Source organism: Lygodium microphyllum, chromosome 28, assembly GCF_053477565.2.
Source record: "Lygodium microphyllum isolate KBCC chromosome 28, Lygodium_microphyllum_v1.1.10, whole genome shotgun sequence".
Classification (NCBI taxonomy): Eukaryota; Viridiplantae; Streptophyta; class Polypodiopsida; order Schizaeales; family Lygodiaceae; genus Lygodium; species Lygodium microphyllum.
Window position 1 is genome coordinate 71,313,565 of NC_141162.1, and position 25,922 is coordinate 71,339,486.

Consider the following 25,922-nt stretch of genomic DNA (forward strand, 5'->3'; position numbering starts at 1 on the left):
TATAACATTTCCATCGTATATTTGCTCCCTCCCTTGGGATCTAAGAGCAATACCATGCAAACATGTTCTTAACACTTCCTTCCTTCGGCTAGGGCATATGTTAAGGGCTCAAACACTATTCATGATGTAAGTTCTATAGGTCACTTACCTTGATTGATAACCCAACCCTGAATTTGGATTGGCAAAAGTCATCCTTATCCAACGGATCTCAAGACATCCTAGTTTTAACCCTTATGATCAATTTCTTGTACTAGCTCTTAGTCAAGTCATGAGGCAAATAGAAATTTATCCTCACATATCAAATATGTTATAGGCATAACATATAAATACTTGATAAGATAAGTGCGAGATGATCTCAAGTAATTAGACTCCAATAGGCCTCGCATTGACCTAGAATCTAGTTTTTCTTAGTATTTGGCCTGTTAGGCTAAGTACTTTTGAAGTATCTAAACTTTAAACTAGTACTTCTCCATTCACGATTCTTAATGTCATATTCTTTTAGCAATTATGCTATCTATAACCCTTGACTATACTTTAATCTAGCATTTCTATGCCCAATCTTTTTTATGTCGTTCTTTTGACGACTATGCCATTCATAACGCTTGACTAATTCTTCCTTGTAATTGCTCTACTAGCAAATAAGTCATATGTAACTAGGTGCAATTATCTTCCCTTGATATATGCACTTCACAAGCTCCATCTTTCGAGTAAGCGAGATGAAATTTATCCTTTCCCATGACCTATACTCGTGCATCGTAGTATGGGGCCTAACGTATCTCAAACGAGAATCAAAGCAAGAATCTATCAATTTGAAAATACATTACTTACGACCGGAACCGCAGTTGGATTGACGATGATGCCTTTGCCCGAAGCCTTGTTGCTAGTTGCAAGATTGTCATCCACACGCGACATTCTTTGCTTGGAGGCCATCGTCCGCAAATAGACTCAAGAGATTAAGAAGGTAGAATAGATTCAAGATAAAAGATCGTAAGAGAAGATGGTTAAGTCGAGGACCGAGATAGAGGGAATTGAGCTAATTCTCTTCCTTGCAGCCTCTCGGGGTGACTCTCTCCTCTCTCTCTCTCTCTCTCTCAAGCTCTCTTTCAAGCTCTTCCTCACAATCTCTTGGAGGGGTATCCTTCTCTCTACCTCTCTCTCGCAGCCTCTCGGTGTCTCCTTATGCTTCTTATGCCTCTCCCATGCCTCATATTTATAGTGAATTAGAGAAGAGGGCTTGTGGTTGAGAAGTGGAGCTCTTTATGGAGGGGAATCTTGGAAAGATCAGTGATCTGATGCTCAGATCATAAATCTGATGGTTCCATTGGCTCCGAAAGGGGGGTAAAACCCCAAGACACTTGATTAGAAAGCTCTCAGTTCACTCTTTCTTCTTTTCTCTGTTCGAAGTGCTGTCTACTGCCTGTAAACCGCGATCGCGGCGCGCACCATTTCGCCAGTCACTTTTCTTTATTTTTCTTTTTATAAAATCTTCAAACTAACTAAAATATCACTTGTCTTTTCTTTTTAAATGACATCCAGTTCTAAAAATCTCCATATCTTTTTCTTTTAGGATAATATCTAAAGTATCTAAAATATACTAGTTTTATCCAAAATCTAATGTTTTTGGACCTTCCAAACTATACACATGAACTTAGTGATTAATATAACTCATAAGTCTCATTCACGTTGTAATTTACGTGAAGGGTGACTACGGTCCTTGCCAATTTGAGAAAAATATCGAATTTACGACTCTTGATTTTTCTAAATAAAATATTTTAAATTAAATAAAAATTATCAATAATTAATGTTTGTTAGTTTTTACCTTAGTTAGTCTTTAGTTAGTAATCTTACTAGCTGATTAATTTGACTAACTAACTTACAAACCAACCAACTAACTTGTATTGTGCGGAGATATTACATCCTCCTCCCCTTAGAGAAATCGAGATGTCCTCATCTCGAGAGAAACAGGGGGTATCATCTTGGAATATGTGGGTTATGGAACACCACGCTTCTACTGCGCTACTTTGATCTCTCACAGACATACGGTCTTTTGAAAAAAACAACCTATGATATTTGATATATTTGAGTCTTGGTTACAATAGAAAATTTATTGTAGTTACATCTCATGGATATCTTCTAGGTTTTTCCTAAGCACTCGGTATATTCTAGATCATTGGAGCTTGTACGACTTCTTTTCCTGTAAGCTTAAGTTCTCTTCGAGCTCTGTTGGGACAATTGATATAGTTATGTCCAATGTTGTGGCACTCGGAGCATCGGTGTTTAGGGTGCTTTGGACATTCCCTTTTGAAATGACCTAACTCCCTGCAATAGGAAACAACGCGGAGCTTTATCACTTGTGGTCACAAGATTTTTGGTTGTCCTTGGTAGGATTTTCTTCTTTAGACCAAAGTGTTCTAGGATTCTTTTAGCAGATTGGAGTGGTTCTTTCTTTATCTTGGAAACTACATTTCCAAATTTTCATGCCCTTAGTTCGAGACTGAGCTCCATGGACAATTGGCTTTGCTTGTAATACTAAAGAATACTTCCAAGCTTCGACATTCTGGTAAGACCCACTCTATATTAGTTGAGAAGAAATGACTTAAGAGAAATTCATTGCACATTATGACTATCATTCCTTGCCAGAGTATCTCTAATCATTTGCAAGTTCTAGGCTCAAAATAGATGCAACTCATATTACTCAAGTTCACTGTAGTCACAAGAGTAAGGTTTATTCCAATACAAGTTGTATTTCATGTCGACAAAATTTCTAGGATTTCTAATAATCCTAAAGTGGTGTAGTAGGTTCTAAGTTTCCATCTTCATCTGATTCCTCTATATATCCGAAGACTGCAGTTGTGTAACTTCGTTTTCTTGGAGACTCCGTATCTTTTGGAGACTTAAGTCAGGGCAGTCTACTTGGACATGTCCTAGCTCATTGCAATGGAAACATTGACGGTAGGGACATCTCCTACGGATGTGCCCTATCTCTCCACATGTATGGCATCTCTTACCCAGATCTTGGGAGTCATCTTTACTAAAATTTTCCGATTTAAATTCTTGGACGATTGGATTCGCTCGGAGTAATGCGTCTTGCAAGTCTGTTGGATGCATTGCTTCAAGACGATGGTTCAAAGGAGTGTTTAGGCCATGGCAAAACTTGGATACTTGCTGCGCAATATCCATAGGTGGTGCATATTTTAGTAGGGTTACAAACTTTGAGTAGTAAGCTTCCAAAGTTAATTCTAGTTGCTTTAGCCTGAAGAATTCATTCATCTTCAAAGTCTGGTAGGTTGGCGGAAGGTATCGTCTGCGTACAGCATCTTTCAGCTGAACCCAAGTAACAGCGGCTTCAGAAACACCTTCATCTTTGCACCATTGCTTCCACCATAATCGAGCCTGGCCAACTAACTAAAGTTTGGCTATCATTGCTTGATTGGTAGAGGCAGTTCCTGAAGCAAAGAAATAGTCATCCATCGACTCAATCCATATCTCTGCCTCTGCTGCAATGTCTATCCCTTCTCCATCAAACTTGGGTACCTTAATTTGCTTGAGAAAGAATTTCTTCTCTTGCATGTCAACATTCATGGGTGCAGAAGGTGCCTAACAATCAAGCCATACTGCTTAGATTATTTTGTTTAGGATATGTCTACAAACCATTCGTTAATCAATCACGTATCATTACAAAATTTTGCTCTGATACCAACTGTGAGGTGCCTGCCCATCGGCTTTCCAGGCACTCTTTTAGCGGCCTATCGAGAAACGAATCTAAGCATCGCTACTCGGCACTCCCAGGGAATGTTCCGAGTTTTGTTGCCTAGGGTTTCCCGAATCCGCCTCGCAACGGAACGTTCACGACCGACCCACTAGGATTGACCTGAAATTTGAGTTCCTAGTTGTCAAGGCCTCCTGTTAGCATTCTAGCGTCGGGTATTGGACATCCTACTTTACACAGAGATACCCAACCCGAAGCAGATCTATGCCGCACTTGGTTCAAAGAGAATGGGAAACGAGAGGGATGTGTTGCTCAACCTCTCTGCCCATAGGGCATAGTCCCATTTCGGTCCCCTAAAACAGCATGAATCGGGTTCTAACCTATCAATACCTAAAGGTCGAATGACGATAAAAACTTGTGAGAAGCCTCCCAGTTCTCTGGGACCACCCTGCCGTAGGATAGACCCATCGGGGATTCCGTCCACCCGCTTCCCTTGATAGCTTTAGTTTTCTAATTAGGTCCTACCACATTTATGTGTGACACTTAAAATCAGCTTCATTAATTAAGCCTTTTAGGGAACAAGGTTCGTTCGCGTAAATTATAGCACAGACACGAAAACAGAGCAAAGCAATCTATTGACAAACAAGATCAAACAAGTTCCTTAACTTATCTTCAAGTTAATCTTTGTCTCCCGCCCATACAGGAGAAATTATGTTTCGCTTCTGTCCAATAGAAGTATCCCTTCTGCCCTGCAGAAGTAACTGGTCCAATTCACATGGCACCAAAACTCAATCCTTTATCTAGAATAGGATCTCCCAACATGCCTAGATGTTGGGGGCCACGAAGGTTTTCAACTCCATTCTCGACCTAGCAAGGGGTGTCCAGAGCTCCAACTGACCTACAAGCTGTCTAGGAGCGAAACATCATTCCCGTGGTTGGCCTTTTCACCACTCGACCTTCGGCCCGTGAATCGAGCAGTGCCCTTTTGGGTTAATACGCGGTGCGACCATGGAGGTGATCCACCCGTACAATATATCCTTCCTTAATTAAATCCTTTAAGAATCAAGCACAAACAAGGCATTCAGCCTAATAACATTTTCTAAGAAAAGATTCCTTTATTCCCATGGCGACTTGTCATCACAGACTCTTGCCATGCATTTGCCATAAATCACAAGCACTTGGAATAATCATCCAAACAATAACTAACAACCAATTGAATGTAAAAAAATTTAGGATGTTGTTCGATCAATCAACAAAACCAATTGCATTCTTTCCAAACAATGCAAGAATAGATGATATAACATTTCCATCGTATATTTGCTCCCTCCCTTGGGATCTAAGAGCAATACCATGCAAACATGTTCTTAACACTTCCTTCCTTCGGCTAGGGCATATGTTAAGGGCTCAAACACTATTCATGATGTAAGTTCTACAGGTCACTTACCTTGATTGATAACCCAACCCTGAATTTGGATTGGCAAAAGTCATCCTTATCCAACGGATCTCAAGACATCCTAGTTTTAACCCTTATGATCAATTTCTTGTACTAGCTCTTAGTCAAGTCATGAGGCAAATAGAAATTTATCCTCACATATCAAATATGTTATAGGCATAACATATAAATACTTGATAAGATAAGTGCGAGATGATCTCAAGTAATTAGACTCCAATAGGCCTCGCATTGACCTAGAATCTAGTTTTTCTTAGTATTTGGCCTGTTAGGCTAAGTACTTTTGAAGTATCTAAACTTTAAACTAGTACTTCTCCATTCACGATTCTTAATGTCATATTCTTTTAGCAATTATGCTATCTATAACCCTTGACTATACTTTAATCTAGCATTTCTATGCCCAATCTTTTTTATGTCGTTCTTTTGACGACTATGCCATTCATAACGCTTGACTAATTCTTCCTTGTAATTGCTCTACTAGCAAATAAGTCATATGTAACTAGGTGCAATTATCTTCCCTTGATATATGCACTTCACAAGCTCCATCTTTCGAGTAAGCGAGATGAAATTTATCCTTTCCCATGACCTATACTCGTGCATCGTAGTATGGGGCCTAACGTATCTCAAACGAGAATCAAAGCAAGAATCTATCAATTTGAAAATACATTACTTACGACCGGAACCGCAGTTGGATTGACGATGATGCCTTTGCCCGAAGCCTTGTTGCTAGTTGCAAGATTGTCATCCACACGCGACATTCTTTGCTTGGAGGCCATCGTCCGCAAATAGACTCAAGAGATTAAGAAGGTAGAATAGATTCAAGATAAAAGATCGTAAGAGAAGATGGTTAAGTCGAGGACCGAGATAGAGGGAATTGAGCTAATTCTCTTCCTTGCAGCCTCTCGGGGTGACTCTCTCCTCTCTCTCTCTCTCTCTCTCAAGCTCTCTTTCAAGCTCTTCCTCACAATCTCTTGGAGGGGTATCCTTCTCTCTACCTCTCTCTCGCAGCCTCTCGGTGTCTCCTTATGCTTCTTATGCCTCTCCCATGCCTCATATTTATAGTGAATTAGAGAAGAGGGCTTGTGGTTGAGAAGTGGAGCTCTTTATGGAGGGGAATCTTGGAAAGATCAGTGATCTGATGCTCAGATCATAAATCTGATGGTTCCATTGGCTCCGAAAGGGGGGTAAAACCCCAAGACACTTGATTAGAAAGCTCTCAGTTCACTCTTTCTTCTTTTCTCTGTTCGAAGTGCTGTCTACTGCCTGTAAACCGCGATCGCGGCGCGCACCATTTCGCCAGTCACTTTTCTTTATTTTTCTTTTTATAAAATCTTCAAACTAACTAAAATATCACTTGTCTTTTCTTTTTAAATGACATCCAGTTCTAAAAATCTCCATATCTTTTTCTTTTAGGATAATATCTAAAGTATCTAAAATATACTAGTTTTATCCAAAATCTAATGTTTTTGGACCTTCCAAACTATACACATGAACTTAGTGATTAATATAACTCATAAGTCTCATTCACGTTGTAATTTACGTGAAGGGTGACTACGGTCCTTGCCAATTTGAGAAAAATATCGAATTTACGACTCTTGATTTTTCTAAATAAAATATTTTAAATTAAATAAAAATTATCAATAATTAATGTTTGTTAGTTTTTACCTTAGTTAGTCTTTAGTTAGTAATCTTACTAGCTGATTAATTTGACTAACTAACTTACAAACCAACCAACTAACTTGTATTGTGCGGAGATATTACATCCTCCTCCCCTTAGAGAAATCGAGATGTCCTCATCTCGAGAGAAACAGGGGGTATCATCTTGGAATATGTGGGTTATGGAACACCACGCTTCTACTGCGCTACTTTGATCTCTCACAGACATACGGTCTTTTGAAAAAAACAACCTATGATATTTGATATATTTGAGTCTTGGTTACAATAGAAAATTTATTGTAGTTACATCTCATGGATATCTTCTAGGTTTTTCCTAAGCACTCGGTATATTCTAGATCATTGGAGCTTGTACGACTTCTTTTCCTGTAAGCTTAAGTTCTCTTCGAGCTCTGTTGGGACAATTGATATAGTTATGTCCAATGTTGTGGCACTCGGAGCATCGGTGTTTAGGGTGCTTTGGACATTCCCTTTTGAAATGACCTAACTCCCTGCAATAGGAAACAACGCGGAGCTTTATCACTTGTGGTCACAAGATTTTTGGTTGTCCTTGGTAGGATTTTCTTCTTTAGACCAAAGTGTTCTAGGATTCTTTTAGCAGATTGGAGTGGTTCTTTCTTTATCTTGGAAACTACATTTCCAAATTTTCATGCCCTTAGTTCGAGACTGAGCTCCATGGACAATTGGCTTTGCTTGTAATACTAAAGAATACTTCCAAGCTTCGACATTCTGGTAAGACCCACTCTATATTAGTTGAGAAGAAATGACTTAAGAGAAATTCATTGCACATTATGACTATCATTCCTTGCCAGAGTATCTCTAATCATTTGCAAGTTCTAGGCTCAAAATAGATGCAACTCATATTACTCAAGTTCACTGTAGTCACAAGAGTAAGGTTTATTCCAATACAAGTTGTATTTCATGTCGACAAAATTTCTAGGATTTCTAATAATCCTAAAGTGGTGTAGTAGGTTCTAAGTTTCCATCTTCATCTGATTCCTCTATATATCCAAAGACTGCAGTTGTGTAACTTCGTTTTCTTGGAGACTCCGTATCTTTTGGAGACTTAAGTCAGGGCAGTCTACTTGGACATGTCCTAGCTCATTGCAATGGAAACATTGACGGTAGGGACATCTCCTACGGATGTGCCCTATCTCTCCACATGTATGGCATCTCTTACCCAGATCTTGGGAGTCATCTTTACTAAAATTTTCCGATTTAAATTCTTGGACGATTGGATTCGCTCGGAGTAATGCGTCTTGCAAGTCTGTTGGATGCATTGCTTCAAGACGATGGTTCAAAGGAGTGTTTAGGCCATGGCAAAACTTGGATACTTGCTGCGCAATATCCATAGGTGGTGCATATTTTAGTAGGGTTACAAACTTTGAGTAGTAAGCTTCCAAAGTTAATTCTAGTTGCTTTAGCCTGAAGAATTCATTCATCTTCAAAGTCTGGTAGGTTGGCGGAAGGTATCGTCTGCGTACAGCATCTTTCAGCTGAACCCAAGTAACAGCGGCTTCAGAAACACCTTCATCTTTGCACCATTGCTTCCACCATAATCGAGCCTGGCCAACTAACTAAAGTTTGGCTATCATTGCTTGATTGGTAGAGGCAGTTCCTGAAGCAAAGAAATAGTCATCCATCGACTCAATCCATATCTCTGCCTCTGCTGCAATGTCTATCCCTTCTCCATCAAACTTGGGTACCTTAATTTGCTTGAGAAAGAATTTCTTCTCTTGCATGTCAACATTCATGGGTGCAGAAGGTGCCTAACAATCAAGCCATACTGCTTAGATTATTTTGTTTAGGATATGTCTACAAACCATTCGTTAATCAATCACGTATCATTACAAAATTTTGCTCTGATACCAACTGTGAGGTGCCTGCCCATCGGCTTTCCAGGCACTCTTTTAGCGGCCTATCGAGAAACGAATCTAAGCATCGCTACTCGGCACTCCCAGGGAATGTTCCGAGTTTTGTTGCCTAGGGTTTCCCGAATCCGCCTCGCAACGGAACGTTCACGACCGACCCACTAGGATTGACCTGAAATTTGAGTTCCTAGTTGTCAAGGCCTCCTGTTAGCATTCTAGCGTCGGGTATTGGACATCCTACTTTACACAGAGATACCCAACCCGAAGCAGATCTATGCCGCACTTGGTTCAAAGAGAATGGGAAACGAGAGGGATGTGTTGCTCAACCTCTCTGCCCATAGGGCATAGTCCCATTTCGGTCCCCTAAAACAGCATGAATCGGGTTCTAACCTATCAATACCTAAAGGTCGAATGACGATAAAAACTTGTGAGAAGCCTCCCAGTTCTCTGGGACCACCCTGCCGTAGGATAGACCCATCGGGGATTCCGTCCACCCGCTTCCCTTGATAGCTTTAGTTTTCTAATTAGGTCCTACCACATTTATGTGTGACACTTAAAATCAGCTTCATTAATTAAGCCTTTTAGGGAACAAGGTTCGTTCGCGTAAATTATAGCACAGACACGAAAACAGAGCAAAGCAATCTATTGACAAACAAGATCAAACAAGTTCCTTAACTTATCTTCAAGTTAATCTTTGTCTCCCGCCCATACAGGAGAAATTATGTTTCGCTTCTGTCCAATAGAAGTATCCCTTCTGCCCTGCAGAAGTAACTGGTCCAATTCACATGGCACCAAAACTCAATCCTTTATCTAGAATAGGATCTCCCAACATGCCTAGATGTTGGGGGCCACGAAGGTTTTCAACTCCATTCTCGACCTAGCAAGGGGTGTCCAGAGCTCCAACTGACCTACAAGCTGTCTAGGAGCGAAACATCATTCCCGTGGTTGGCCTTTTCACCACTCGACCTTCGGCCCGTGAATCGAGCAGTGCCCTTTTGGGTTAATACGCGGTGCGACCATGGAGGTGATCCACCCGTACAATATATCCTTCCTTAATTAAATCCTTTAAGAATCAAGCACAAACAAGGCATTCAGCCTAATAACATTTTCTAAGAAAAGATTCCTTTATTCCCATGGCGACTTGTCATCACAGACTCTTGCCATGCATTTGCCATAAATCACAAGCACTTGGAATAATCATCCAAACAATAACTAACAACCAATTGAATGTAAAAAAATTTAGGATGTTGTTCGATCAATCAACAAAACCAATTGCATTCTTTCCAAACAATGCAAGAATAGATGATATAACATTTCCATCGTATATTTGCTCCCTCCCTTGGGATCTAAGAGCAATACCATGCAAACATGTTCTTAACACTTCCTTCCTTCGGCTAGGGCATATGTTAAGGGCTCAAACACTATTCATGATGTAAGTTCTATAGGTCACTTACCTTGATTGATAACCCAACCCTGAATTTGGATTGGCAAAAGTCATCCTTATCCAACGGATCTCAAGACATCCTAGTTTTAACCCTTATGATCAATTTCTTGTACTAGCTCTTAGTCAAGTCATGAGGCAAATAGAAATTTATCCTCACATATCAAATATGTTATAGGCATAACATATAAATACTTGATAAGATAAGTGCGAGATGATCTCAAGTAATTAGACTCCAATAGGCCTCGCATTGACCTAGAATCTAGTTTTTCTTAGTATTTGGCCTGTTAGGCTAAGTACTTTTGAAGTATCTAAACTTTAAACTAGTACTTCTCCATTCACGATTCTTAATGTCATATTCTTTTAGCAATTATGCTATCTATAACCCTTGACTATACTTTAATCTAGCATTTCTATGCCCAATCTTTTTTATGTCGTTCTTTTGACGACTATGCCATTCATAACGCTTGACTAATTCTTCCTTGTAATTGCTCTACTAGCAAATAAGTCATATGTAACTAGGTGCAATTATCTTCCCTTGATATATGCACTTCACAAGCTCCATCTTTCGAGTAAGCGAGATGAAATTTATCCTTTCCCATGACCTATACTCGTGCATCGTAGTATGGGGCCTAACGTATCTCAAACGAGAATCAAAGCAAGAATCTATCAATTTGAAAATACATTACTTACGACCGGAACCGCAGTTGGATTGACGATGATGCCTTTGCCCGAAGCCTTGTTGCTAGTTGCAAGATTGTCATCCACACGCGACATTCTTTGCTTGGAGGCCATCGTCCGCAAATAGACTCAAGAGATTAAGAAGGTAGAATAGATTCAAGATAAAAGATCGTAAGAGAAGATGGTTAAGTCGAGGACCGAGATAGAGGGAATTGAGCTAATTCTCTTCCTTGCAGCCTCTCGGGGTGACTCTCTCCTCTCTCTCTCTCTCTCTCTCAAGCTCTCTTTCAAGCTCTTCCTCACAATCTCTTGGAGGGGTATCCTTCTCTCTACCTCTCTCTCGCAGCCTCTCGGTGTCTCCTTATGCTTCTTATGCCTCTCCCATGCCTCATATTTATAGTGAATTAGAGAAGAGGGCTTGTGGTTGAGAAGTGGAGCTCTTTATGGAGGGGAATCTTGGAAAGATCAGTGATCTGATGCTCAGATCATAAATCTGATGGTTCCATTGGCTCCGAAAGGGGGGTAAAACCCCAAGACACTTGATTAGAAAGCTCTCAGTTCACTCTTTCTTCTTTTCTCTGTTCGAAGTGCTGTCTACTGCCTGTAAACCGCGATCGCGGCGCGCACCATTTCGCCAGTCACTTTTCTTTATTTTTCTTTTTATAAAATCTTCAAACTAACTAAAATATCACTTGTCTTTTCTTTTTAAATGACATCCAGTTCTAAAAATCTCCATATCTTTTTCTTTTAGGATAATATCTAAAGTATCTAAAATATACTAGTTTTATCCAAAATCTAATGTTTTTGGACCTTCCAAACTATACACATGAACTTAGTGATTAATATAACTCATAAGTCTCATTCACGTTGTAATTTACGTGAAGGGTGACTACGGTCCTTGCCAATTTGAGAAAAATATCGAATTTACGACTCTTGATTTTTCTAAATAAAATATTTTAAATTAAATAAAATTTATCAATAATTAATGTTTGTTAGTTTTTACCTTAGTTAGTCTTTAGTTAGTAATCTTACTAGCTGATTAATTTGACTAACTAACTTACAAACCAACCAACTAACTTGTATTGTGCGGAGATATTACATCCTCCTCCCCTTAGAGAAATCGAGATGTCCTCATCTCGAGAGAAACAGGGGGTATCATCTTGGAATATGTGGGTTATGGAACACCACGCTTCTACTGCGCTACTTTGATCTCTCACAGACATACGGTCTTTTGAAAAAAACAACCTATGATATTTGATATATTTGAGTCTTGGTTACAATAGAAAATTTATTGTAGTTACATCTCATGGATATCTTCTAGGTTTTTCCTAAGCACTCGGTATATTCTAGATCATTGGAGCTTGTACGACTTCTTTTCCTGTAAGCTTAAGTTCTCTTCGAGCTCTGTTGGGACAATTGATATAGTTATGTCCAATGTTGTGGCACTCGGAGCATCGGTGTTTAGGGTGCTTTGGACATTCCCTTTTGAAATGACCTAACTCCCTGCAATAGGAAACAACGCGGAGCTTTATCACTTGTGGTCACAAGATTTTTGGTTGTCCTTGGTAGGATTTTCTTCTTTAGACCAAAGTGTTCTAGGATTCTTTTAGCAGATTGGAGTGGTTCTTTCTTTATCTTGGAAACTACATTTCCAAATTTTCATGCCCTTAGTTCGAGACTGAGCTCCATGGACAATTGGCTTTGCTTGTAATACTAAAGAATACTTCCAAGCTTCGACATTCTGGTAAGACCCACTCTATATTAGTTGAGAAGAAATGACTTAAGAGAAATTCATTGCACATTATGACTATCATTCCTTGCCAGAGTATCTCTAATCATTTGCAAGTTCTAGGCTCAAAATAGATGCAACTCATATTACTCAAGTTCACTGTAGTCACAAGAGTAAGGTTTATTCCAATACAAGTTGTATTTCATGTCGACAAAATTTCTAGGATTTCTAATAATCCTAAAGTGGTGTAGTAGGTTCTAAGTTTCCATCTTCATCTGATTCCTCTATATATCCGAAGACTGCAGTTGTGTAACTTCGTTTTCTTGGAGACTCCGTATCTTTTGGAGACTTAAGTCAGGGCAGTCTACTTGGACATGTCCTAGCTCATTGCAATGGAAACATTGACGGTAGGGACATCTCCTACGGATGTGCCCTATCTCTCCACATGTATGGCATCTCTTACCCAGATCTTGGGAGTCATCTTTACTAAAATTTTCCGATTTAAATTCTTGGACGATTGGATTCGCTCGGAGTAATGCGTCTTGCAAGTCTGTTGGATGCATTGCTTCAAGACGATGGTTCAAAGGAGTGTTTAGGCCATGGCAAAACTTGGATACTTGCTGCGCAATATCCATAGGTGGTGCATATTTTAGTAGGGTTACAAACTTTGAGTAGTAAGCTTCCAAAGTTAATTCTAGTTGCTTTAGCCTGAAGAATTCATTCATCTTCAAAGTCTGGTAGGTTGGCGGAAGGTATCGTCTGCGTACAGCATCTTTCAGCTGAACCCAAGTAACAGCGGCTTCAGAAACACCTTCATCTTTGCACCATTGCTTCCACCATAATCGAGCCTGGCCAACTAACTAAAGTTTGGCTATCATTGCTTGATTGGTAGAGGCAGTTCCTGAAGCAAAGAAATAGTCATCCATCGACTCAATCCATATCTCTGCCTCTGCTGCAATGTCTATCCCTTCTCCATCAAACTTGGGTACCTTAATTTGCTTGAGAAAGAATTTCTTCTCTTGCATGTCAACATTCATGGGTGCAGAAGGTGCCTAACAATCAAGCCATACTGCTTAGATTATTTTGTTTAGGATATGTCTACAAACCATTCGTTAATCAATCACGTATCATTACAAAATTTTGCTCTGATACCAACTGTGAGGTGCCTGCCCATCGGCTTTCCAGGCACTCTTTTAGCGGCCTATCGAGAAACGAATCTAAGCATCGCTACTCGGCACTCCCAGGGAATGTTCCGAGTTTTGTTGCCTAGGGTTTCCCGAATCCGCCTCGCAACGGAACGTTCACGACCGACCCACTAGGATTGACCTGAAATTTGAGTTCCTAGTTGTCAAGGCCTCCTGTTAGCATTCTAGCGTCGGGTATTGGACATCCTACTTTACACAGAGATACCCAACCCGAAGCAGATCTATGCCGCACTTGGTTCAAAGAGAATGGGAAACGAGAGGGATGTGTTGCTCAACCTCTCTGCCCATAGGGCATAGTCCCATTTCGGTCCCCTAAAACAGCATGAATCGGGTTCTAACCTATCAATACCTAAAGGTCGAATGACGATAAAAACTTGTGAGAAGCCTCCCAGTTCTCTGGGACCACCCTGCCGTAGGATAGACCCATCGGGGATTCCGTCCACCCGCTTCCCTTGATAGCTTTAGTTTTCTAATTAGGTCCTACCACATTTATGTGTGACACTTAAAATCAGCTTCATTAATTAAGCCTTTTAGGGAACAAGGTTCGTTCGCGTAAATTATAGCACAGACACGAAAACAGAGCAAAGCAATCTATTGACAAACAAGATCAAACAAGTTCCTTAACTTATCTTCAAGTTAATCTTTGTCTCCCGCCCATACAGGAGAAATTATGTTTCGCTTCTGTCCAATAGAAGTATCCCTTCTGCCCTGCAGAAGTAACTGGTCCAATTCACATGGCACCAAAACTCAATCCTTTATCTAGAATAGGATCTCCCAACATGCCTAGATGTTGGGGGCCACGAAGGTTTTCAACTCCATTCTCGACCTAGCAAGGGGTGTCCAGAGCTCCAACTGACCTACAAGCTGTCTAGGAGCGAAACATCATTCCCGTGGTTGGCCTTTTCACCACTCGACCTTCGGCCCGTGAATCGAGCAGTGCCCTTTTGGGTTAATACGCGGTGCGACCATGGAGGTGATCCACCCGTACAATATATCCTTCCTTAATTAAATCCTTTAAGAATCAAGCACAAACAAGGCATTCAGCCTAATAACATTTTCTAAGAAAAGATTCCTTTATTCCCATGGCGACTTGTCATCACAGACTCTTGCCATGCATTTGCCATAAATCACAAGCACTTGGAATAATCATCCAAACAATAACTAACAACCAATTGAATGTAAAAAAATTTAGGATGTTGTTCGATCAATCAACAAAACCAATTGCATTCTTTCCAAACAATGCAAGAATAGATGATATAACATTTCCATCGTATATTTGCTCCCTCCCTTGGGATCTAAGAGCAATACCATGCAAACATGTTCTTAACACTTCCTTCCTTCGGCTAGGGCATATGTTAAGGGCTCAAACACTATTCATGATGTAAGTTCTATAGGTCACTTACCTTGATTGATAACCCAACCCTGAATTTGGATTGGCAAAAGTCATCCTTATCCAACGGATCTCAAGACATCCTAGTTTTAACCCTTATGATCAATTTCTTGTACTAGCTCTTAGTCAAGTCATGAGGCAAATAGAAATTTATCCTCACATATCAAATATGTTATAGGCATAACATATAAATACTTGATAAGATAAGTGCGAGATGATCTCAAGTAATTAGACTCCAATAGGCCTCGCATTGACCTAGAATCTAGTTTTTCTTAGTATTTGGCCTGTTAGGCTAAGTACTTTTGAAGTATCTAAACTTTAAACTAGTACTTCTCCATTCACGATTCTTAATGTCATATTCTTTTAGCAATTATGCTATCTATAACCCTTGACTATACTTTAATCTAGCATTTCTATGCCCAATCTTTTTTATGTCGTTCTTTTGACGACTATGCCATTCATAACGCTTGACTAATTCTTCCTTGTAATTGCTCTACTAGCAAATAAGTCATATGTAACTAGGTGCAATTATCTTCCCTTGATATATGCACTTCACAAGCTCCATCTTTCGAGTAAGCGAGATGAAATTTATCCTTTCCCATGACCTATACTCGTGCATCGTAGTATGGGGCCTAACGTATCTCAAACGAGAATCAAAGCAAGAATCTATCAATTTGAAAATACATTACTTACGACCGGAACCGCAGTTGGATTGACGATGATGCCTTTGCCCGAAGCCTTGTTGCTAGTTGCAAGATTGTCATCCACACGCGACATTCTTTGCTTGGAGGCCATCGTCCGCAAATAGACTCAAGAGATTAAGAAGGTAGAATAGATTCAAGATAAAAGATCGTAAGAGAAGATGGTTAAGTCGAGGACCGAGATAGAGGGAATTGAGCTAATTCTCTTCCTTGCAGCCTCTCGGGGTGACTCTCTCCTCTCTCTCTCTCTCTCTCTCAAGCTCTCTTTCAAGCTCTTCCTCACAATCTCTTGGAGGGGTATCCTTCTCTCTACCTCTCTCTCGCAGCCTCTCGGTGTCTCCTTATGCTTCTTATGCCTCTCCCATGCCTCATATTTATAGTGAATTAGAGAAGAGGGCTTGTGGTTGAGAAGTGGAGCTCTTTATGGAGGGGAATCTTGGAAAGATCAGTGATCTGATGCTCAGATCATAAATCTGATGGTTCCATTGGCTCCGAAAGGGGGGTAAAACCCCAAGACACTTGATTAGAAAGCTCTCAGTTCACTCTTTCTTCTTTTCTCTGTTCGAAGTGCTGTCTACTGCCTGTAAACCGCGATCGCGGCGCGCACCATTTCGCCAGTCACTTTTCTTTATTTTTCTTTTTATAAAATCTTCAAACTAACTAAAATATCACTTGTCTTTTCTTTTTAAATGACATCCAGTTCTAAAAATCTCCATATCTTTTTCTTTTAGGATAATATCTAAAGTATCTAAAATATACTAGTTTTATCCAAAATCTAATGTTTTTGGACCTTCCAAACTATACACATGAACTTAGTGATTAATATAACTCATAAGTCTCATTCACGTTGTAATTTACGTGAAGGGTGACTACGGTCCTTGCCAATTTGAGAAAAATATCGAATTTACGACTCTTGATTTTTCTAAATAAAATATTTTAAATTAAATAAAAATTATCAATAATTAATGTTTGTTAGTTTTTACCTTAGTTAGTCTTTAGTTAGTAATCTTACTAGCTGATTAATTTGACTAACTAACTTACAAACCAACCAACTAACTTGTATTGTGCGGAGATATTACATCCTCCTCCCCTTAGAGAAATCGAGATGTCCTCATCTCGAGAGAAACAGGGGGTATCATCTTGGAATATGTGGGTTATGGAACACCACGCTTCTACTGCGCTACTTTGATCTCTCACAGACATACGGTCTTTTGAAAAAAACAACCTATGATATTTGATATATTTGAGTCTTGGTTACAATAGAAAATTTATTGTAGTTACATCTCATGGATATCTTCTAGGTTTTTCCTAAGCACTCGGTATATTCTAGATCATTGGAGCTTGTACGACTTCTTTTCCTGTAAGCTTAAGTTCTCTTCGAGCTCTGTTGGGACAATTGATATAGTTATGTCCAATGTTGTGGCACTCGGAGCATCGGTGTTTAGGGTGCTTTGGACATTCCCTTTTGAAATGACCTAACTCCCTGCAATAGGAAACAACGCGGAGCTTTATCACTTGTGGTCACAAGATTTTTGGTTGTCCTTGGTAGGATTTTCTTCTTTAGACCAAAGTGTTCTAGGATTCTTTTAGCAGATTGGAGTGGTTCTTTCTTTATCTTGGAAACTACATTTCCAAATTTTCATGCCCTTAGTTCGAGACTGAGCTCCATGGACAATTGGCTTTGCTTGTAATACTAAAGAATACTTCCAAGCTTCGACATTCTGGTAAGACCCACTCTATATTAGTTGAGAAGAAATGACTTAAGAGAAATTCATTGCACATTATGACTATCATTCCTTGCCAGAGTATCTCTAATCATTTGCAAGTTCTAGGCTCAAAATAGATGCAACTCATATTACTCAAGTTCACTGTAGTCACAAGAGTAAGGTTTATTCCAATACAAGTTGTATTTCATGTCGACAAAATTTCTAGGATTTCTAATAATCCTAAAGTGGTGTAGTAGGTTCTAAGTTTCCATCTTCATCTGATTCCTCTATATATCCGAAGACTGCAGTTGTGTAACTTCGTTTTCTTGGAGACTCCGTATCTTTTGGAGACTTAAGTCAGGGCAGTCTACTTGGACATGTCCTAGCTCATTGCAATGGAAACATTGACGGTAGGGACATCTCCTACGGATGTGCCCTATCTCTCCACATGTATGGCATCTCTTACCCAGATCTTGGGAGTCATCTTTACTAAAATTTTCCGATTTAAATTCTTGGACGATTGGATTCGCTCGGAGTAATGCGTCTTGCAAGTCTGTTGGATGCATTGCTTCAAGACGATGGTTCAAAGGAGTGTTTAGGCCATGGCAAAACTTGGATACTTGCTGCGCAATATCCATAGGTGGTGCATATTTTAGTAGGGTTACAAACTTTGAGTAGTAAGCTTCCAAAGTTAATTCTAGTTGCTTTAGCCTGAAGAATTCATTCATCTTCAAAGTCTGGTAGGTTGGCGGAAGGTATCGTCTGCGTACAGCATCTTTCAGCTGAACCCAAGTAACAGCGGCTTCAGAAACACCTTCATCTTTGCACCATTGCTTCCACCATAATCGAGCCTGGCCAACTAACTAAAGTTTGGCTATCATTGCTTGATTGGTAGAGGCAGTTCCTGAAGCAAAGAAATAGTCATCCATCGACTCAATCCATATCTCTGCCTCTGCTGCAATGTCTATCCCTTCTCCATCAAACTTGGGTACCTTAATTTGCTTGAGAAAGAATTTCTTCTCTTGCATGTCAACATTCATGGGTGCAGAAGGTGCCTAACAATCAAGCCATACTGCTTAGATTATTTTGTTTAGGATATGTCTACAAACCATTCGTTAATCAATCACGTATCATTACAAAATTTTGCTCTGATACCAACTGTGAGGTGCCTGCCCATCGGCTTTCCAGGCACTCTTTTAGCGGCCTATCGAGAAACGAATCTAAGCATCGCTACTCGGCACTCCCAGGGAATGTTCCGAGTTTTGTTGCCTAGGGTTTTCCGAATCCGCCTCGCAACGGAACGTTCACGACCGACCCACTAGGATTGACCTGAAATTTGAGTTCCTAGTTGTCAAGGCCTCCTGTTAGCATTCTAGCGTCGGGTATTGGACATCCTACTTTACACAGAGATACCCAACCCGAAGCAGATCTATGCCGCACTTGGTTCAAAGAGAATGGGAAACGAGAGGGATGTGTTGCTCAACCTCTCTGCCCATAGGGCATAGTCCCATTTCGGTCCCCTAAAACAGCATGAATCGGGTTCTAACCTATCAATACCTAAAGGTCGAATGACGATAAAAACTTGTGAGAAGCCTCCCAGTTCTCTGGGACCACCCTGCCGTAGGATAGACCCATCGGGGATTCCGTCCACCCGCTTCCCTTGATAGCTTTAGTTTTCTAATTAGGTCCTACCACATTTATGTGTGACACTTAAAATCAGCTTCATTAATTAAGCCTTTTAGGGAACAAGGTTCGTTCGCGTAAATTATAGCACAGACACGAAAACAGAGCAAAGCAATCTATTGACAAACAAGATCAAACAAGTTCCTTAACTTATCTTCAAGTTAATCTTTGTCTCCCGCCCATACAGGAGAAATTATGTTTCGCTTCTGTCCAATAGAAGTATCCCTTCTGCCCTGCAGAAGTAACTGGTCCAATTCACATGGCACCAAAACTCAATCCTTTATCTAGAATAGGATCTCCCAACATGCCTAGATGTTGGGGGCCACGAAGGTTTTCAACTCCATTCTCGACCTAGCAAGGGGTGTCCAGAGCTCCAACTGACCTACAAGCTGTCTAGGAGCGAAACATCATTCCCGTGGTTGGCCTTTTCACCACTCGACCTTCGGCCCGTGAATCGAGCAGTGCCCTTTTGGGTTAATACGCGGTGCGACCATGGAGGTGATCCACCCGTACAATATATCCTTCCTTAATTAAATCCTTTAAGAATCAAGCACAAACAAGGCATTCAGCCTAATAACATTTTCTAAGAAAAGATTCCTTTATTCCCATGGCGACTTGTCATCACAGACTCTTGCCATGCATTTGCCATAAATCACAAGCACTTGGAATAATCATCCAAACAATAACTAACAACCAATTGAATGTAAAAAAATTTAGGATGTTGTTCGATCAATCAACAAAACCAATTGCATTCTTTCCAAACAATGCAAGAATAGATGATATAACATTTCCATCGTATATTTGCTCCCTCCCTTGGGATCTAAGAGCAATACCATGCAAACATGTTCTTAACACTTCCTTCCTTCGGCTAGGGCATATGTTAAGGGCTCAAACACTATTCATGATGTAAGTTCTATAGGTCACTTACCTTGATTGATAACCCAACCCTGAATTTGGATTGGCAAAAGTCATCCTTATCCAACGGATCTCAAGACATCCTAGTTTTAACCCTTATGATCAATTTCTTGTACTAGCTCTTAGTCAAGTCATGAGGCAAATAGAAATTTATCCTCACATATCAAATATGTTATAGGCATAACATATAAATACTTGATAAGATAAGTGCGAGATGATCTCAAGTAATTAGACTCCAATAGGCCTCGCATTGACCTAGAATCTAGTTTTTCTTAGTATTTGGCCTGTTAGGCTAAGTACTTTTGAAGTATCTAAACTTTAAACTAGTACTTCTCCATTCACGATTCTTAATGTCATATTCTTTTAGCAATTATGCTATCTATAACCCTTGACTATACTTTAATCTAGCATTTCTATGCCCAATCTTTTTTATGTCGTTCTTTTGACGACTATGCCATTCATAACGCTTGACTAATTCTTCCTTGTAATTGCTCTACTAGCAAATAAGTCATATGTAACTAGGTGCAATTATCTTCCCTTGATATATGCACTTCACAAGCTCCATCTTTCGAGTAAGCGAGATGAAATTTATCCTTTCCCATGACCTATACTCGTGCATCGTAGTATGGGGCCTAACGTATCTCAAACGAGAATCAAAGCAAGAATCTATCAATTTGAAAATACATTACTTACGACCGGAACCGCAGTTGGATTGACGATGATGCCTTTGCCCGAAGCCTTGTTGCTAGTTGCAAGATTGTCATCCACACGTGACATTCTTTGCTTGGAGGCCATCGTCCGCAAATAGACTCAAGAGATTAAGAAGGTAGAATAGATTCAAGATAAAAGATCGTAAGAGAAGATGGTTAAGTCGAGGACCGAGATAGAGGGAATTGAGCTAATTCTCTTCCTTGCAGCCTCTCGGGGTGACTCTCTCCTCTCTCTCTCTCTCTCTCTCAAGCTCTCTTTCAAGCTCTTCCTCACAATCTCTTGGAGGGGTATCCTTCTCTCTACCTCTCTCTCGCAGCCTCTCGGTGTCTCCTTATGCTTCTTATGCCTCTCCCATGCCTCATATTTATAGTGAATTAGAGAAGAGGGCTTGTGGTTGAGAAGTGGAGCTCTTTATGGAGGGGAATCTTGGAAAGATCAGTGATCTGATGCTCAGATCATAAATCTGATGGTTCCATTGGCTCCGAAAGGGGGGTAAAACCCCAAGACACTTGATTAGAAAGCTCTCAGTTCACTCTTTCTTCTTTTCTCTGTTCGAAGTGCTGTCTACTGCCTGTAAACCGCGATCGCGGCGCGCACCATTTCGCCAGTCACTTTTCTTTATTTTTCTTTTTATAAAATCTTCAAACTAACTAAAATATCACTTGTCTTTTCTTTTTAAATGACATCCAGTTCTAAAAATCTCCATATCTTTTTCTTTTAGGATAATATCTAAAGTATCTAAAATATACTAGTTTTATCCAAAATCTAATGTTTTTGGACCTTCCAAACTATACACATGAACTTAGTGATTAATATAACTCATAAGTCTCATTCACGTTGTAATTTACGTGAAGGGTGACTACGGTCCTTGCCAATTTGAGAAAAATATCGAATTTACGACTCTTGATTTTTCTAAATAAAATATTTTAAATTAAATAAAAATTATCAATAATTAATGTTTGTTAGTTTTTACCTTAGTTAGTCTTTAGTTAGTAATCTTACTAGCTGATTAATTTGACTAACTAACTTACAAACCAACCAACTAACTTGTATTGTGCGGAGATATTACATCCTCCTCCCCTTAGAGAAATCGAGATGTCCTCATCTCGAGAGAAACAGGGGGTATCATCTTGGAATATGTGGGTTATGGAACACCACGCTTCTACTGCGCTACTTTGATCTCTCACAGACATACGGTCTTTTGAAAAAAACAACCTATGATATTTGATATATTTGAGTCTTGGTTACAATAGAAAATTTATTGTAGTTACATCTCATGGATATCTTCTAGGTTTTTCCTAAGCACTCGGTATATTCTAGATCATTGGAGCTTGTACGACTTCTTTTCCTGTAAGCTTAAGTTCTCTTCGAGCTCTGTTGGGACAATTGATATAGTTATGTCCAATGTTGTGGCACTCGGAGCATCGGTGTTTAGGGTGCTTTGGACATTCCCTTTTGAAATGACCTAACTCCCTGCAATAGGAAACAACGCGGAGCTTTATCACTTGTGGTCACAAGATTTTTGGTTGTCCTTGGTAGGATTTTCTTCTTTAGACCAAAGTGTTCTAGGATTCTTTTAGCAGATTGGAGTGGTTCTTTCTTTATCTTGGAAACTACATTTCCAAATTTTCATGCCCTTAGTTCGAGACTGAGCTCCATGGACAATTGGCTTTGCTTGTAATACTAAAGAATACTTCCAAGCTTCGACATTCTGGTAAGACCCACTCTATATTAGTTGAGAAGAAATGACTTAAGAGAAATTCATTGCACATTATGACTATCATTCCTTGCCAGAGTATCTCTAATCATTTGCAAGTTCTAGGCTCAAAATAGATGCAACTCATATTACTCAAGTTCACTGTAGTCACAAGAGTAAGGTTTATTCCAATACAAGTTGTATTTCATGTCGACAAAATTTCTAGGATTTCTAATAATCCTAAAGTGGTGTAGTAGGTTCTAAGTTTCCATCTTCATCTGATTCCTCTATATATCCGAAGACTGCAGTTGTGTAACTTCGTTTTCTTGGAGACTCCGTATCTTTTGGAGACTTAAGTCAGGGCAGTCTACTTGGACATGTCCTAGCTCATTGCAATGGAAACATTGACGGTAGGGACATCTCCTACGGATGTGCCCTATCTCTCCACATGTATGGCATCTCTTACCCAGATCTTGGGAGTCATCTTTACTAAAATTTTCCGATTTAAATTCTTGGACGATTGGATTCGCTCGGAGTAATGCGTCTTGCAAGTCTGTTGGATGCATTGCTTCAAGACGATGGTTCAAAGGAGTGTTTAGGCCATGGCAAAACTTGGATACTTGCTGCGCAATATCCATAGGTGGTGCATATTTTAGTAGGGTTACAAACTTTGAGTAGTAAGCTTCCAAAGTTAATTCTAGTTGCTTTAGCCTGAAGAATTCATTCATCTTCAAAGTCTGGTAGGTTGGCGGAAGGTATCGTCTGCGTACAGCATCTTTCAGCTGAACCCAAGTAACAGCGGCTTCAGAAACACCTTCATCTTTGCACCATTGCTTCCACCATAATCGAGCCTGGCCAACTAACTAAAGTTTGGCTATCATTGCTTGATTGGTAGAGGCAGTTCCTGAAGCAAAGAAATAGTCATCCATCGACTCAATCCATATCTCTGCCTCTGCTGCAATGTCTATCCCTTCTCCATCAAACTTGGGTACCTTAATTTGCTTGAGAAAGAATTTCTTCTCTTGCATGTCAACATTCATGGGTGCAGAAGGTGCCTAACAATCAAGCCATACTGCTTAGATTATTTTGTTTAGGATATGTCTACAAACCATTCGTTAATCAATCACGTATCATTACAAAATTTTGCTCTGATACCAACTGTGAGGTGCCTGCCCATCGGCTTTCCAGGCACTCTTTTAGCGGCCTATCGAGAAACGAATCTAAGCATCGCTACTCGGCACTCCCAGGGAATGTTCCGAGTTTTGTTGCCTAGGGTTTTCCGAATCCGCCTCGCAACGGAACGTTCACGACCGACCCACTAGGATTGACCTGAAATTTGAGTTCCTAGTTGTCAAGGCCTCCTGTTAGCATTCTAGCGTCGGGTATTGGACATCCTACTTTACACAGAGATACCCAACCCGAAGCAGATCTATGCCGCACTTGGTTCAAAGAGAATGGGAAACGAGAGGGATGTGTTGCTCAACCTCTCTGCCCATAGGGCATAGTCCCATTTCGGTCCCCTAAAACAGCATGAATCGGGTTCTAACCTATCAATACCTAAAGGTCGAATGACGATAAAAACTTGTGAGAAGCCTCCCAGTTCTCTGGGACCACCCTGCCGTAGGATAGACCCATCGGGGATTCCGTCCACCCGCTTCCCTTGATAGCTTTAGTTTTCTAATTAGGTCCTACCACATTTATGTGTGACACTTAAAATCAGCTTCATTAATTAAGCCTTTTAGGGAACAAGGTTCGTTCGCGTAAATTATAGCACAGACACGAAAACAGAGCAAAGCAATCTATTGACAAACAAGATCAAACAAGTTCCTTAACTTATCTTCAAGTTAATCTTTGTCTCCCGCCCATACAGGAGAAATTATGTTTCGCTTCTGTCCAATAGAAGTATCCCTTCTGCCCTGCAGAAGTAACTGGTCCAATTCACATGGCACCAAAACTCAATCCTTTATCTAGAATAGGATCTCCCAACATGCCTAGATGTTGGGGGCCACGAAGGTTTTCAACTCCATTCTCGACCTAGCAAGGGGTGTCCAGAGCTCCAACTGACCTACAAGCTGTCTAGGAGCGAAACATCATTCCCGTGGTTGGCCTTTTCACCACTCGACCTTCGGCCCGTGAATCGAGCAGTGCCCTTTTGGGTTAATACGCGGTGCGACCATGGAGGTGATCCACCCGTACAATATATCCTTCCTTAATTAAATCCTTTAAGAATCAAGCACAAACAAGGCATTCAGCCTAATAACATTTTCTAAGAAAAGATTCCTTTATTCCCATGGCGACTTGTCATCACAGACTCTTGCCATGCATTTGCCATAAATCACAAGCACTTGGAATAATCATCCAAACAATAACTAACAACCAATTGAATGTAAAAAAATTTAGGATGTTGTTCGATCAATCAACAAAACCAATTGCATTCTTTCCAAACAATGCAAGAATAGATGATATAACATTTCCATCGTATATTTGCTCCCTCCCTTGGGATCTAAGAGCAATACCATGCAAACATGTTCTTAACACTTCCTTCCTTCGGCTAGGGCATATGTTAAGGGCTCAAACACTATTCATGATGTAAGTTCTATAGGTCACTTACCTTGATTGATAACCCAACCCTGAATTTGGATTGGCAAAAGTCATCCTTATCCAACGGATCTCAAGACATCCTAGTTTTAACCCTTATGATCAATTTCTTGTACTAGCTCTTAGTCAAGTCATGAGGCAAATAGAAATTTATCCTCACATATCAAATATGTTATAGGCATAACATATAAATACTTGATAAGATAAGTGCGAGATGATCTCAAGTAATTAGACTCCAATAGGCCTCGCATTGACCTAGAATCTAGTTTTTCTTAGTATTTGGCCTGTTAGGCTAAGTACTTTTGAAGTATCTAAACTTTAAACTAGTACTTCTCCATTCACGATTCTTAATGTCATATTCTTTTAGCAATTATGCTATCTATAACCCTTGACTATACTTTAATCTAGCATTTCTATGCCCAATCTTTTTTATGTCGTTCTTTTGACGACTATGCCATTCATAACGCTTGACTAATTCTTCCTTGTAATTGCTCTACTAGCAAATAAGTCATATGTAACTAGGTGCAATTATCTTCCCTTGATATATGCACTTCACAAGCTCCATCTTTCGAGTAAGCGAGATGAAATTTATCCTTTCCCATGACCTATACTCGTGCATCGTAGTATGGGGCCTAACGTATCTCAAACGAGAATCAAAGCAAGAATCTATCAATTTGAAAATACATTACTTACGACCGGAACCGCAGTTGGATTGACGATGATGCCTTTGCCCGAAGCCTTGTTGCTAGTTGCAAGATTGTC